The 17,598-nt window shown below is 35.6% G+C and overlaps 1 protein-coding gene and 1 pseudogene across 1 annotated transcript in view; both read right to left on the bottom strand.

The window, feature by feature from the left end:
- Ppm1l (protein phosphatase, Mg2+/Mn2+ dependent 1L) overlaps positions 1-17,598 on the bottom strand; it is a 357,536-nt gene that overhangs the window by 301,104 nt on the left and 38,834 nt on the right. The gene's annotated exons all lie outside the window — the stretch shown is intronic.
- On the bottom strand, positions 3,469-4,293 carry LOC105743303 (annotated as a pseudogene).

Here is a 17,598-nt window from a genome sequence, read left to right as displayed (position 1 = left end):
AAACTCAAAACTAGTGAATGAAAAGAAATAAAAAATCAGAGCAAAAATAAATGAAATAGATTTTAAACCAGTTTTAAAAATCAATAAAACAAAGTAGAGAAACCCTCACATACTAAAAAAAAAAAAAATGATGCATAAATGAAATAAAAAATGAAAAGGGAGACTATAATAGGCATCACAAAAATACAGGTCATTACAGATTATTATGAATAATTCTATGCCAATAAATCTGATAACCTAGAAAAAGTGAACAAATTTGTGGTCCACATACATCTTACCAAGAGTGAATCATGAAGAAATATAAAATTTAACAGACTAGTAACTTAAAACAAGACTTAATTAATAACAAAATACCTCTCATGCAAAAAAAAGAAAAAGAAAAAAAGCCTAGGAGGAAACAGGATCACTACTGAGCTCTACCTAACATGTAAAAAAAACTAATACCAATTCTCCTTAAATTTTTCAAAAAATTAAAGAGGAAGAGATTTCTCCAAATGCATCCTAAAAACATCACGAGAACTGCTAATGTAAAAACTATCACAGCTATCTCAGTTACTTTTCTCATTGCTGAAGCAAAATACCTGATACCCAAAGTTAAAGGAAGAAAGATTTATTTTGGCTATGGTTCGTACAGGTTTTAGTCCATAACTGGCTAACTTCAAGCCAGGCTGGTGTGGCAATCAGGCACTTCAGAGAAGAAAATCATCTCAGGCAGAAGGTAGCAACTGCAAGCAAGGGACAAGGCAAACTTCTTTCTGTCTCTCATAGTGTATCCAGATTCCTAAGATTAGGGTGGTGCCAAACCAATCAATGAACTAATTTAGTAAGCATCCACCCTTAATCCTAACACCCTTAATCCTAGTATTGCACCATAATCAATCACACTTTAGATTCAGCCACCTCTGAAAAAGCCCCTGCATGAGGCTTTTAGGGGACATCTGGATACAAGACATAATAACAAATCTGATTATTTTTAATTGTATATGCTAGACTTTCAAGAAAAAAGAAATTAAAAACAAAACATATTCAAGATTTTCCTTACACTAGCCAACTGGCATTTAGGACTGCAAAACACTCTAGCTATCATTTTAGATTATTAAGTAATCCTATGGATGGAAAGAAGGAAGAAAGGAAGAAAGGAAGAAAGGAAGAAAGGAAGGAAGGAAGGAAGGAAGGAAGGAAGGAAGGAAGGAAGGAAGGAAGGACCTATTTCTAACTATCATGTATTTTCAACTTCTCCATTAAAAAGAAGCATTAAAGATTTTGAAAATCCACTCAAGGACACAAAGAATTGATATAAATAGAACACAGGTCTCTCTGTTTTCCCAATCCACCCTACAACAGTGACCTGCAGACTGGAATGTTAATGATGCAATTAAACATTCTCTAAAATTAAACTGTATGAAGGAAAAAAGCCTCAGAAGGAACTATATTCTAATATAAAACACTGATGAGTAAAAGTGGTCACTTCTCAAATGTATAATATTGAGACAAAACATTTAAGAGATTAAATAAATCATTACACAGTTTTTTTTCTTGAAAATCATCAAGGAAAATGTAGCATGGTTAGAAAACAATATTCCTTTATTCATGCATTCCACAAATATTTAGTGAGTACCAAATGCAGGCCAAGTACTCTCTTAGACACTAAGGACATAGTATTTAATAGAGTCCCTGTCCTTATGAAGCTCATATACCAGTGGAGGGAGACAAATATTACAGAAACGATTAATGGGCCATATAGGTGGAGAGAGAAAAATACAGCAAAATAAAGGGAATGGGAAGTAGCAAGATACAGAGTGCAGGGGGCCAGCAAGATAACTCGGCAGACTAAGTGCCTGGTTTGGCAAGTGCAGGGACAGGAGTTCAGTCCCCCATCCTCCCTGCCACACCAGCCATTCCCCTGGGGCGCACTGAGCCCGTGACCAAATCCAGGCATAGTGACACACGCCTATATCCCAGAGCTAGGGAGGCTGAAAACAGGAGGCTCACTAGAAGTCCAAGCTGCATAGTGAGACCCTGTCCAAACACATAAAAATGAAAAAGTAATAGTACTAATAAAATCAGAGGGCCAGGGAGATAGCTCAGTAGAATAAGCACTTGCCTGGCAATTCCTGAGTTCAATCCCTGGTACTGCAAAAAAAGTGAAATAAGGAACAGAGTGCATGTCCTGTTCTACATACAGTGATTAGAGGCAGTTTCTGTATAATGTTTAAACCTGAAGGAAGTGAAGGAGCACTCCGTGAAGACCCAGGGGTACACAGTCCAGGAAAAAGGAACAGCAAGGCATAAACATAACTGGCATGTTAAGGACTAGAAAGAGTAGACAGGGAGAGAACGGTGAGATGAAGTCCTTTTCTCCTCTGGATGATCCAGTGCATTTGGAATTAACTGGCTTTAGTAGGTAAAGGGTAAGAAAGGCAGTAAGGCAATGACACTGAAAGGACAGGAACCATATTTCATTGAATTTCTACTATGCACCTGATAACAGATAATCCACACTCTTTTTTAAAAAAATAATTAGTGGGGCTGGGGAGATAGCTCAGTAGAATAAGTGCTTGCCTGGCAAGTGCAGGGTCCTGAGTTCAATCCCCAGTACCACAAAAAAAGAAAAAGAAATAATTAGTGAATTTACTCAAATGAAATTTAAATGACACAGAAATTAAAATTATTAGAGATCTATATAAAAAAATAAATATAAATTAGCCAACTCCATGGACATTTCCAGTTAGAAATTCATACAAATACATATTCATCTTTTTCTTTATAAAGCAAAAACACATACATACATGACATGAAAATTTTGGCAAATATCAGAAATACTAACAATATTCTCACATTTCAAAAGTGGTGTGTAATATGTTTTAACAAAAACATTCTACATGAATGTAAGCCCCCGCTTTAATTCCATAATTTTATCATGCTGAAAGCATTGTTGGTTTTAATTTTTTTAAAAAACAAGATATTGGTTTATTAATAATGAAGGCATTTTGTATATACAGTATCTTAGCATGTTCAAAAAAATGTAATACTATTTGCTATGATGTTTTAAACTTTGAGAACCTCAACATAGGAAAAACGCTGCACATTTTTTTTAATAAAACATACACATAAAAACCAATGATGGGTCTCTGTGGTTCTGAGTAATAAGGCCTGTCTTACTTTTTCACATAATATAGATTATATTCTAATGCAGGATTTCATTAAGACCCAGTAGTTCTTAAACAATGCTACTAAATAAGTCTCATGCACCCAGCAAACTATCTTCATGGTACACATTCACCTCAATGAAGTTAAAGCTGCTTCTTTTGGATATTTTTTCCACCTTAAAGTGAAATAGATTGTTAAGGTTTCACTATGTAGATTAAAAGAAAAAGATATTTTTGATTTCTTCCACAGTTCAGAGTTGGAAATCATACAGTCAGAAAGTTTTTAAATAGTCAAATGTTGTTTACTAGATGAAGTCTCTCAATGCAACTGCAATAAATAAAGCATAGACATCCTTAACTATATTACTAGTATATTCTAGAACCAAACTAAGATGGTTTTCCAATTCCCATATCTGCTTAATTATTGTTTTAAAATCTGATTCTTTCTATCATTTATAATTTGTTCTGGATGACAGTTCTGACCACCACCTTTTAATTAATGCTTGAAGCCAGTGTAAACCAACAATGACATATCCTTCAAATTTGCCTTTAAGCAATGATCTCCTAGAGACAATAAATCTACACAGCAGCCAAGTGTGACATATCATTTTTCTTCCTATAAACTTTGATCAGCACAAGAAGTCAATCTACCACAACTCCAAGGTCTTCTCTCTTTACCAAATAAGCTGAGTTCACTTATACTTCTCTTTCTCCAGAAAGTTAAAGCTATATTTAATCTCATATTTCTGCTGAACAAAACTTGAGCAATGTTTCAGGGTCCTGAGAAATCTCAGAGAAAAACACACTGCATTTAGATGCTAGACTTTCTCTCTGTGAAAAACCACAGTCACTGGAGTTAACCACATATGTCCAGCTATTGTGATGTAATTTTTAAGGCAGGTGGCCTGTATAAGCCAGTTCCTTTTCTTTGTTTGCCATGTCTCAGCCCCCATGTCTCCGTTCTAGGAGACTATTTTTTTTTTTTCAATTTATGTAATCAGCTAATTGTTTTCGGAGATTTCTTAACCTCCTTCATGTTCTCATTAGGAACATTAGAGATACTTTTTCCTAAAAAGATCAATGGAATTGTCCTCAATATTTTTGCAAAAGTTCAGTTTTTAACATTGTGCTTTTCAGATGACATAATCTCTTAACTAGGGGCACCTCCTAGTACTGCACTTTCTCAGGCTAGCTGTGTGGGCTCTGGTGAGTGACCCTCTCAGAGTCATTTAAAGGTCACCCAATAACCCACATTCTTACCCTATCACCTGGGTAGTGTTGTGTCTTTTACACATTAAGCACTGAGTTAGTAAAAGGTGAGAAACCAAATTTACATGCAGATCCCTCCAACTCTTAATTAAATTCCTCTCCATCCCTGAGATAACCAAAGATGCCAATTATAAAAGGAGACCATTTCCACATGAAGGTCTAAAAGGACAATCACAAAGGATAAACTTGAGACATCTGTAGGAAAATGGATGCACCTTGAGATGCTTAATGCTAAACAAAATAAAACCAAAGTACACTATAAATAATTCAAAGAGCAAAATAAATAAGAATCAGACAACAGGAAACAGAGGAAGACTTTTCATAGATGGGAAGGGATCTTGGGATTTTAAGAAATAGGGAAGGGGAAGTAAAATGGACTAAGATGTGATACCAACTCCCCACAATGAATATACTCATTATGTACTGCAAACATGCACTAATAAAAAAATTTAAAGAATTTCAAAAGGAGAACATGATAGACGTAAGAGATATTTACAGGTTTTCTTTTAATTTATTTCGTTTGCACATAAGAGCACAGGAGTGAGCAAGCAAACATCATATATTTTTTTTCTTGTTCAGTATTGGGGATCGGGCTTGAAACCTTGTGCTGGCCAGGCATGCGCTTATGCCACTGAGCTATCTCCACAGCCTTTTTGTCCACATAACCAAATATATATAATGTACTTATAAAATGTACCTATAATATGTTCAAAGGAAGCCGAAGAAACTTAATCCCTCAGATATTCCTGGTCCAGGATGTTCCTCATTTTGGATTAGAGGAGGAAGCTGAGAGATGAAAGTCCCTGGTTGTCAGTTGGTATACCCCTTAGGAGGACAGTATAATATTCCCTTTCTCCACTTAAAGTCCAGATTTAGGGAATCTGGATTCTGGGAGTAGGCATATCAGGTTTTTTTTTTTTTTTTCCCTCTGAGGAAATAACTAATTGAAATCACCAGGACTGAGCACTACTTAACAAAGCCACTCTGAGATCAAAGAACTGCAGACAAAAACTGCAAGAGTCCTGTGAGGCTTGGCAAAGCAATAAGGGAGGAAAGTTTGCAGTCTTACTGAAAGTAAAAAGACAAATAAGAATAAAATTAAGCAGTAACTGAAGACAGTTTAAATTTACCTCAGGAAATATATTCAACTTACATATGTGCTTTGGACTACTTTAAAACTGTTCAATATTATCTCAAAATAAATTTGCTATATAAAGTCACTCACTGATGTTTTATCTTCTAAAAACCAGATCTAGAAACATGATAAAAGGGCACAAGTGAAGTCCCTCATTTTACAGCTAGAGAAAATGAGGCTAGTGGTGATGTATGCTAATGCTAAATTATAGATCACCTTCAAAACTAGGGCCTGGGGCCAGGCCTGGTGGCCCACATTGTAGTCCTTACTACTTGGAGGCTAAGGCACAAAGACTCTAGTTCAAGACCAGCCTGGGCAACATAGCCAGACGATGTCTTAAAATTGCTTTTAAAAAACTGAAAAGTGCTGAGTATGTGCCTCAGTGGTGGAGCACCTGTCCCGTATGAACAAGCAAAGCCTTCAAATCTCAGCACAGAAAGCGGTGAAGGAGATATGCAGGTTGTTTCTCTAGCCAAAGAGTAGTGGTTCTGACCCAAGGAAAAATGGGACTACACAGGATATTTGGCTGTGTCTGGACAAAGTTTTGTTTGACACAACTCCAAGGGATAGGGGTTGTTCCCAGTGGTAGAGGCAAGGGTTGCTGCTAAACAGCCCATAGTACACAGCACAACTCCCACAACAATAAAGAATTACCCAACCCAAAATGCCAATAGTGTGAAGGTTGAGAAATCCTGGTTTAGAGTTACTAAGAATAAGTAACCCAATGCTTTTCATGTGTTTTTCCAGATTTGCTGAAGGTTTAATTGCTACTGCTCAAGAATCAGTTTTCATTTTCTTTGAATAGACACATATCCAGGCATGCTGATCTAGGTTTAGCCACTGTCTCAAAGCAGATCATTTCACCATTACTCCCTGGGTTTCCTTTCCATAAAGTGAAGACAACCTTTCTCTCAGAGAGTACTGTCTTATGTGAATTAATGAGTCTATTAAGAATTACGTGCATCAGAATGAAGACAAAACAGGCAGACTTCCTAAGTATTATAAATAATGCTTACTGAGATAGAATAAATATACAGCTACTTTCTCTTAGTTCAATGAGAAGAAAGGTCTGTATTATTAGTGTTTAGACAAGATATCATGTCTACATCTTGTCCTCTGAATAACTACTACAAAGACAACAATATGCAATGTATTAATTATTGTAAGTGTCCTACTAACCTGTTTTTGAAACTGTTTCATTGTTATTTTATCTTTTTATCTCATTTAAATAAATTAAAAATTTAAAAAATAAATAATGCTTGCTGGCCTGCTTGGAGCGCTTGAATAATAAAAAGATGCAACTCAAACTACAAGGCAAATAACATTTTTCCCCTTCATGCTGACAACTTTTCAGTTAAAATTCTAACCTAAAATTTTATATTTCTGAAATTTCATATTTCATATTTCATATTTCTGGAAGCTCAATTTTCATCATGAGAAGAGTAATTAGTGATGGTGATACCAGTCACAGCAGAGCTGAAGCCAACTCAAAATTCACTTTCCCCAATCACTGTTAATATAGGGATCATCTTTTCTGTAAGTAGTTATAGAAATAATTTCACAACCCAGACCACAGAATCTGAATATATGTAATATATTGAAACAATTCTGTCATAAGGTACAAGTTGAATCTGCTCTGATAAAAACAATAATAAAACTCTTAAAATTTAATTTCTAAATGTCAGCCCATGGAAGAATTAAATTTTGGAGAAATCAAATGTATACAATAAATGAAAACAAGAGACAGGAAAAAAGAATGTCACAGAGCAGTCCTGCTACAATGCTGTATATGGTTAGATTTCTTAATTTCTGTGTAAAATTATATAATTATTCATATTTTTCAAATTTTTTTATTTTTTAAATTTTGTCTTCATATTCCACAGGGACTTAAAGTTTAAGGAAAATACCTGTTCCATGTTATGCCTAAGATGTTTGATATTCAGACAGTTAGGTTAAACCCAACTGCATATGTTGTAAGGTAATAATAAGCTTCTCTTCTGGTTAACAACCTAAGTTTGCAGACCAAAAATCAGAGAAAAAGAAGGGCTGCAAGGACAGCCAACATTTTGGTCCTAGCCTTTCAAGGTCAATGAGGACTCAGGACACAGGAGAACCTATACTGTAACATTATGTAACTCAGCTGTGTCCCAAATTTTCTGATCAAGGAGATTACGGGGCCACAGAGGAATGTGACTGATAATGCAGAGTGTGCCTAAGGAGAGTCACATGGAGAGAAAACATTCTCTCATGCTTTCACAAGAGAACAAATTGGTCAAGCAATGGCCGTGACTCAGCCACATGGCTGACACAAAGGATCTAAACTGCGGTATAGGGTTTCAGGTTAAATCTTGAGGGGATTTGACTGACCTTGTCAGATACAAAAGTTACATTTCTTGTTATATAGGCCTTGCTTTATCTTGGTCTTAACCATCCAGCAGAAAAGTATGAAAACAAAGTATTAAAAGTAAAGCCACATTAATATGCTGAGCTGTAAAAAGCTCAAGTCAACAACTTCTGATACTGCCAGTCTTACAGAAAACACACTACTAGTATGGGCTACTGGACTATATTGGGAGATTCTGCTGAATTCAAGCACCTACAATATTTAAATAATAATGGAATGCCCTTCTCTGACAAAACTAACCAAAAAAGATACAAATGAATGACCCTTTTATAACTTATATCTGTATACTCAAAATAGTTAGGATAGATATACAACTCCATTCACTTAATTCAATTAATAGAGAGGATTGTTATAATAGTGTTTGAGATAGGATATCATGTCTGCATTTTGTACAATGAATAACCACTAAGACAACAATATGCAATGTAGTGATTATTGAAAATGTGCAGTAATTGGTTGTGAAACTGTCTCATTGATATTTGTTTCCCAATAAAATTATTTTTAAAAAACATGTATACTACTTCACTGAGCTGAAATTAAACAGCATGCACACCACTTTATAAAGAAAGGAGCCACTTTTGCCAAATCTCCTATCCCATAACCCATTCGAAAGCCTGAAGAGAGGTGGCTTTTTATTCAATGCTATTGAATAGGTTATTTCACATGCCACAGGTCATAAACAAATTGAGACAGATGTAGATGCAGCCCTCTTAGTTATCAAGGTTCCCCTCACGCACAGCAAAGTCTATCTGCCTCTAACTGAATCGCCCCTCTGAGTGGATCTAAAGAAGGAACCACTCAGCTCTACAATTCTCATTTTCTAATACTTCAAAATAACACATATTTGAGTCAATTTTTATAATAGATTCTTAATGATCTACAATTTAAAATTGTTTTGTCTCCTTATCAAAAAATACTCTTTACCATATTCTCAGGGAGATAGAGCATAACTCCCCACTCCTTCAGTCATACCCAGCATGACTTCTAAGGGAAACAGGACAAAACAGGGTAAGGAGTGGTGGTAACTTTACAGTGAAAAAACCTGACAGACACTACCTCAGCCAGATGTTTAAAATTAACACCAATAACCATAAGTTACTTGGTTTCATACTTTTGATATAAAGGGATAAGAACAGTCTCTACCTCTCTGATCTTTCTCTTAAAATAAAACTATACCTGCCATCTAACCATGAGAGAAAAACAAACCAAATATGAAGGACATTCTACAAAACACTTCCCTAGTTAGATACCATCTTAGTTAATTTTCTTGTTGCTGAGACAAAATACCTGACACCCAAACTTAAAGGAGGAGAGGTTTATTTAGTTCACAGTTTGTAGAGCTTTCAGTCCATAATCAGCTGGCTCTGAGGCAGGAGGGTAACAGTTCACGGCAGTGAAACACAGCAAAAGCAACAAAAGAGAGAAAACAGGGACAAGCCTCTTTCTGTCCTTTATATCCCAAGCAGGTACTTACCCTAGGGTAGATATAGCATGCTCACCATTAATCCCAGCATTGGACTAGGAATCAATCCCTTACTGCACAAGGCTTTGGGGAGGAAGGAATATCTAGACATAAACCATAATTGTAATCATGTATCAATGCACTGGGACAGGAAGGTGATACATCCTAAGGACATAAAAGGGCCACATTTGAGGTCCTTCCAGCTTTGATCAGTGTATCTCTTTATTGGCTACTCCTGATTTCTTATCATTTATATAGAGAACTGGCAATCACAACTATAGCATTTTCCCACTTTCTGTTACTTCTTACTTCCTGTTAGTTCCTACTTCCTGGGAAGTCTGGGAAACCCAGAGAACACAGCTAGTGTCTAAAATGCAAAGAATCTCTTAGAGGACTGTAAAATCTGCCCTAACACCATGGAGTTGAGTTAGAATTGTACTGCATGCATCGACTTTAATGATGATTTCTCAATAATGATTCAAAATCATATTGGCATCAAAAGTTAATAACAGGAAAACTGAATATACAGTATATGGGAACTCTCTGTACCTTCTTTGCAACCACTCTACAAATCTAAAACTTTTATAAAATTAATTTAACTTTTTAAAATATACTATTAATTCTAGGCTACCATCAAATTTGAGAAATGTTCAGTATAAGTTTATTATTTGGTGATAACTTTTCCTGTGATGCCACAACATCCAAACAAGAATTATCACAGTAAATGGCACTAAGAAAAATAATTAAAAGTTAATTATATGCACTTATTATTTTAATCAACTTTCAATAGCTAAAATAGAAAGTATTCACATATATTAGGCCTCACCTTGATTTTTAATCCACTTTACTATATAAAGTAAGATTTTCATCCTCATTCTACCCCAAAGGTTATTAGTATTATGAATATTACCCAAGTGACTATTAGCACAATATTTCAGTCATAAATTAACATGTACCTATAGATCTTTAGAAAGTCCAAACTTACTATACCAAACTCCTGAAGCTGGCCTATGAGATCACTCAAAATCTGACCCTTGTTTAAACAGCTCCATCCTCGCTGGGTGTGATGGTGCACACCTGTGATCACAGATCTGGGGAGGCTGCGGCAGGAGGATCGCTGCAAGCCTGAGGCTAGTCTGGGCTCCACAGTGAGTTCACAGCCAGCCCGAAATATGTAGCCAGACCCTGTCTCATACAAACAAACAAAAAATAAATAGCTTCATCCTTCTTTACAGAACAAATCTTTTGCCACCTCTGAACTAGCTGATCCCTCTTCTTGAAACGTTCCTCCTCCACATCTTAACACAACTAGAATAGCTAGCCCCTTCTTATTATCTAGGGCTCAGTAAAATGTCACTTTATCAAAATGTCACTTTCTTTATCAACCTAATGAAGCATGCTTCACAATCTATATTTCTTTCTATTTTTATCACACTGATAATCATTACTTGATATTTTCTAGTTTAATCTGTTATCTCTTTTTTAACTATCTACCTGAATGCAAATTTCATAAGCTTGGGATATTGCCAATCTTTTTTTTTTTTACTTTAAACAAAAGAAAAAATGGTATAAAATTTCAAAAAAAATGGTAGGAGAGTAATAATGTTTAGTACATTGTGCATTTTGTTATCTTCAAAGTAGATGTCTGTCTTGATGGTTATTCTAATCCCGGCCCTTAGAACAGTGTAGACACTACACTACAGAGCAAGTACTCAATGAGGAGGTTTTGAGTAAAAGAATAAATAAATGACATGGAACTAGACTTAAAGAAAATGATGCAGTAAGACTAAAATGCAAGCTATTAAGAGAAAAAAATAAACTCGAAGAAATTTGGGGGAAGGTACTGGGAATCATAAGAAATTTATTAAATCCTAATTAGGCTCCAAATTAGATACATTATCCCATTAAGTCTTCACAAAATTCTTCAAGACACTTATTATTAACCCTATTTATTATAAAGATGAGGAATTAGAGGTTGAGAGAGATTAAGTAAGTAGCTCAATGGCAAAAGTGACACGACTTCACATCTAAAAATGACTATGCCCTTCCCATTCCTTGTTTGGACAGTGGGGGTAAGTAGGGGTACCCTACTATTTTAGTATAGGTGCAGCCAAAGCAAGCACTGCCTCAATACTGAGCTAGACACCTACATTGCTTTGTTCAGTAAAGTCTCACTAAGGTACCCCAAGCTGCCTCAAACTTAATATCCTCCTGCCTCTGCCTGCAGAGTAGCTGGGATTATAGGCATGATTCACCACCACACCTGTCTTTCCACTTCTTTGATTTATACACACTATTGTTCCTTCTATGACTTTCTTCCTTAGATGGTCTTATGACAACTGGGAGTCAAGTACAGTGCCAAATGCAGTGATACTGCTTTGTGACCTTTGTCTGATAAAATCTAATGACACAAGCCAGAAGAAGAGTTGTGCAAGTCAAGATGGACACAACAAATGAAAATACTGTGAGTTAGTGAGAATGTTTACAAGACTAAGGTCTTCTTAATCTCTCTTTTGGCCAAAATATTTACTTCTAATGAAACTGAGAGATGACTTAAAAGAAACACCCTAGAATCATCTATGAACACTTTACAAATGCAAACTCTAACCTATACATTTCTTAACAATTTCCTTCCCAAGTTAAACATACACACTTTGACATGAACATCAGTGAGAAAAAATGGAAGCTGTCGCATATGTAAGTGGAAACACTAACAGTGAACTAAAACCAAAATGGATCAGAGATCTAAATATTAAGACAGAAACATTAAATCTGTGGAAGATAAAATAGGCAGAACTCTTGAAGACACTGGTATAGTCAAAGACTTCATGAACAAAACCGTGATCACACAAGAACTATCACAAAGAATTGACCAGTGGGATCTTATCTTATTAAAAGCTTTTATGCAAAAGAGAAACCACCAAGAATGAAGAATGAGAAACCCACAATGTGAAAAATGTTTGCAAACTGTTTCTCAGATAAAAGATTATTCTCTAGAACATATAAAGAACTCAAAAAATGGCTGGGGAGATAGCTGGGTGGTCTAAGTGCTTGCCTGAAAGGCTCAGGGGCCCAAGTTCGATCTCTGGTACCTCATGCCATGCCAGCCCCAGAACCCCAGGTGCACCATGCTGGTCCTAAAACCAGGCATGGTGCCACACACCTGTAATCCCTGCACTGAGCAAGCTGAGACAGGAGTATCACAGAGTGAGACTCTGTATCAAATAAACAGGTAAGTAAATTTTTTAAAAAAAATTTTAAAAAGAACTCAAAAAAAAATCAGATTCCCTCCCCCAATTTAAAGACCCAATCCAAAAATGGGTATCTGAGATGAATATACACTTTTCAAATGAAGAAGTACAAACATCAAATAAATACATGAAAAACTGTTCAACATCACTGGTCATTCAAGAGATGCAAATTAAAACAATGCTGAGACTCCATTTCACTCCAGAAATGATGGCTATTACCAAGAACTCAACCAGCAACAAATGCAGGAGGGGTTAGGAGAGGTTACAGCGAAAAAGGAACCCTTCTCCACTATTGGTACCAGTGTAGACTGGTGCCAGCACTGCAGAAATTAGTGTGGAGATTCCTCAAAATATTAGGACTAGAGGTTCCATCTGACCCAGCTATTCCCCTTCTTGACATCTTCCCAAAAGAATTAAAAGTGTCATGCCAAAGTGATGTGTGATACCCATGTTTGTAGTAGCACAGTTTATAACAGTCAAATTAAGGAAATGGCCCAAATGCCCATCAACTGGTGAATGAATAAAGAAGATGTGGTATTTTTACATGGTGGGGCACTATGTTGTCATAAAAAAGGATCAGCTCAAAACATTTCTAGGTAAATGGATGCACCTTGAGAACATACTCTTAGATGAGATGCATATGTATAAATACCATAGTTTCTCTGGTGTGAGAACCAAAAGCATAAATGAGAACCAAAATGTGTACGAGACATTGGGAAATGGCAACAAAATATTCAAATGGGAAGGGGAACAAAGGAGAGGAGAAGGATAAAGGAAGGAAGGACAAGGAAAAAAGGAATAGAAGGAAGAAAATGGAAATAAAGCTTTCATAAATAAGGAAGGGAAAAGGGCTTAGTGCAGGGAGAGGAGGGAAATGAGAAAAAAAAGCAGCAATATATACCATGTACAGGTGCAAATTCCCTATGATGAATGTGATCATTATGTATATCCAAAATGTACCAATAAAATCTGATTGGAAAAAAACCCACTAACTTTAGTGAACCAATATAACAGGTCTCCAGATGTCAGCCTCTGCCATTCTTCTGTGATTTCCCTACAGCCTGGCTCTACCCTGTCCCAGCTCTAACAAGAAGACCCAAAAGCACAAAGTAGGTGGAGTAGTTTTCATGACAGTAATACAACTTACCTTCAGAGCACTATAACAACAGCACAACCTCCCTCTTGGTCCTCTACTTTCCAAAGCCTATATTCCCCAAAGTGACCCTCTAAATGAGCAGAGCACCTTCAAAAAAGTTTCTCAGTACCCTGGATTAGTTGTTTTTCTGCCAGGTCAGATTGCCTTCCCTAACTTAACTCCTCTTGACCTGTAAAAAACTGTGCTACACATTTACCAATAAAACACTTTACATTCTACAGTTATAAAAAGCATGCCTATTTTCTAAGGTAGTGCAGAGAAACAAAGCTACTAGTAAAACTTTAAATGTTAAAAATGATTATATACATTCAAGCAAAGCTGTCAGACATACAAATGTTATGTCATCTGTCAGTATGAATTTCATCAAAACAAGTAAATAATAATTTATGCAACTAAAAAAATGAAAAGGGAGTCAGCCAGATAGCTCAGCAAACTAAAGCACCTGCTTAGGCAGATGCAGGGACTGGGGTTTGATTCAGGCCTGCCATATTAGCCCGATCCCTGGGGCACGCTGAGATGGTGACTAAGACTGGGTGTGGTCATGCACACCTGTAATCCCAGCACTTGGGAGGCTAAAAACAGGAGGTCACTATGAGTCTAATCTGTGTAGTGAGACCCTGTAGACCCTGTCCTAAATACATAAAAATGAATAAAGAAAGAAAGAAAGAAGGAAGGAAGGAAGGAAGGAAGGAAGGAAGGAAGGAAGGAAGGAAATAAAGAATCAAAATGCCTGCCTCACAAAGCACCACACACAGTTACATAGGTGAATTCTACTAAATCTTTGTAAAAATAGGTAATTCCAATAATTTTTAAATATCTGGGAATAAACAAACAGATTTAAAATTGTTCTAGTAATAAGAGAATAGCACTAATACAAATACTTTCAAAAAGATAAAAAGAGTCATTCCATTTTTGAATATCATACAGTTCATATTGATATTAACCTAAATGTCAATGCAGAAATCTGATGAAAATATTAGTAAACAAAATCTGTCAATAGTTATGCATGATCACATGAAGCTCATATTAGCAGAACAAAAAACACTTCATATTATATCTTTCAATGTAGTTTACCCAATTAATAAGTAAAAGGAAAAAAGTTTATAAATCTCAAAAAAATTTGATGAAATTCAACATAATTTTTAATTATCAAAATTCCTAACAAAATAATAGTTTAACAATAAACACTGTGTACGTGTGTGTGTGTGTGTGTGTGTGTGTGTGTAAAGTCCAAAGCCTATATCAGAATTAAAATGAATTCTAGAAAAATAGCCAGGCATGGTGGTACACGCCTGTGATGACAGCACTCAAAAAGCTAAGGCAGAAAAATTGCTGCAAGTTCGAAGCCATCCTAGGCTACAAAATGAGTTCAAGACCAGCCTGGATTACAGATAGCACCCTGTCTCAAAAATAAAAAAAAAATTCTAGAAACAGTCCTACTATACATGAAAACAAAATAAAGATGTGCTTTATCACCACTATTTTTAACATTTATAGAAGTGTAAGTCAGGGGGTCAGGGAGATGGCTCAGTAGAATAAGCGCTTGCCTGGCAAGCGCAAGGGCCTGAGTTCAATCCCTGGTCCACCAAAAAAAAAAAAAAAAAGAAGCGTAAGTCAATGAAATTAAAAGAGAAAAACCAAAAGATACAAATATAAAAAGACAAAATTATCAATATTAATAACTAATACTGTATAATTTTAAAACCTATGGAACTGTAAAAACTATTACAAACAGCTATAATTTAGTACAGTAGTTTTCCTGTTACACACACACACACACACACATATATATATTTTGGGGGGGGGCCAACTCAGCGTACCCTGGGGGTGGGGCTGGCATGACACATGGTACCAGAGATAGAACTGTGGTTCCTGTGCACTTGTCTAAGCTTGCCTAAGCAGATACTTTAGACCACTGAGCTATCTCACCAGCCCTCATGTATATATTTTTAAAAACAGTATACTACAAAAGATTTCATTTGTTAAAGAAATTACTATGGGGCTGGGGAGATGGCTCAGTGGAACAAGTGCTTCCCTGGCAAGCGCAAGGGCCTGAGTTCAATCCCTGGTTCTGCCACATAAAGAAATAACTAAAAAAAAATCTAATGAATAAGTTCAGTAACAACTGTAAAACAACATTAGCACACTGATCATTTCAGCATAGTCATGCATGTGGTAATGGGAAGGCTCACCCTGAGTGAGTGGCACACCCAAAAGGCAGGCATCCTCTGGCTGCTGCTTCACTCCTACACCATTTCTCACTGTTTTGCTGTCTGATGTGCCATGAACTGTTTCTCTGTGACACTCTTCTGCCAAGCCACCTTGCCGCAGAGCCAGCTGACTATGGATTGGCCCTTCTGTGAACGTGAGCCCAAACAAACATCTCCTCCTTCAACTTTCAGTATTGGGGATTTTTGTCTCAGCAATGAGAAAAGTAACCAAGACAGCTGCTAACATATTTTGTCAAAGTTTATCATTTGCTTTTTAACTTTCAGCACTTTTTTTTTCCTTTTTTCTATTTTATTATTCTGAGATTGTGTCTTAATTTTGAAATAGCACTTTCATATTAGAAATCATAAAGGTTATTCACTGTTTTATGTAGTATCCTAATGAATTACTTGTATCTCTGATCAATCAAAAACAAGAAGTGAGGTAGAAAGTGAGGGGTTTTTTTCCCCACTTTACCAGAATAACACACCATTTTTCCATCTATTTCAACTGCAGTAATTTTGTTCAATAAATTCTTTTCAATAGAATCTACTCCTGGATTTTTTTCCTCTATTTCATTTTTCTTCATGCACTCAGTAAGAGCAAGCTGGTTTTTTTTTTATTTTAATGTGCTACAAGTAGATATTAATAGAGAAAATATAAGCACTCTTCTGCTGTGAAAAAAACATAATTTTATAAAATAATTAGAGAATAACAGTAGTTAACACTCTGCATATCAAATCTTCAAAGAACAGCAAAATGGTACTCAGAGTACACATCACAGACAAAAAGACTCACAAAGGAACAGATTAATACCTTAAAATTTTTCATCAGTGAACTAAGAGAAAACTAGTAGAATAAATGAAACAAATTAGCTTACATATTAAAGTTTTTTGAAACAATAGAATAGATAATTTGGGAAATTATTCAATTATTTAGACTTTTCCCTACTTCCTATTTATCTATCATTCATATATATATATATATATATATATATATACACACACACACACACACACACACACACACACACACACATATCCAGTTTCTTTATAAAAGATAAGACACTTGATATTTAAGTTGGGTGTATGACTTATTTCACTTAACATATTCAAGTTTTCTCTATTTGCCTACAAATGCCTCATTTATCTTTTTTATGACACAGTATTGCTACATTGTGTAGAAAAACTTTCTTTAACCATTCATCTATTATTGGACACATACACTGTTTCTAGGATCTAACTAATATAAATTGTGCTGCTATAAATATGAGCAAAGCAAGCTATTTTAATTACTATAACTTCTATGTTTTAAAACCTAAAATTTTCCTGGCTTTTTTTTTCCTGGCTTTTTCTTTCATAATTTTATTGATAAACAGATAGCAATGAGACAGTTTCAAATCAAATCGGTAGGACAGTTTCAATAACTAACACACTGCATATATTCTTGTAGTGGTTAATTGCTCTACAAGATGCGGACTTGAGATCCTATTTACAAACACCATTAGAACAAATCATTCTATTCATTAAGAGAATGTAACTATATGTATATCTATCCTAACCAC

This window comes from Octodon degus, unplaced genomic scaffold, assembly GCF_000260255.1.
Source record: "Octodon degus isolate 3935 unplaced genomic scaffold, OctDeg1.0 scaffold00115, whole genome shotgun sequence".
Classification (NCBI taxonomy): domain Eukaryota; kingdom Metazoa; phylum Chordata; class Mammalia; order Rodentia; family Octodontidae; genus Octodon; species Octodon degus.
This window is presented reverse-complemented; position numbering and strand designations above follow the sequence as displayed.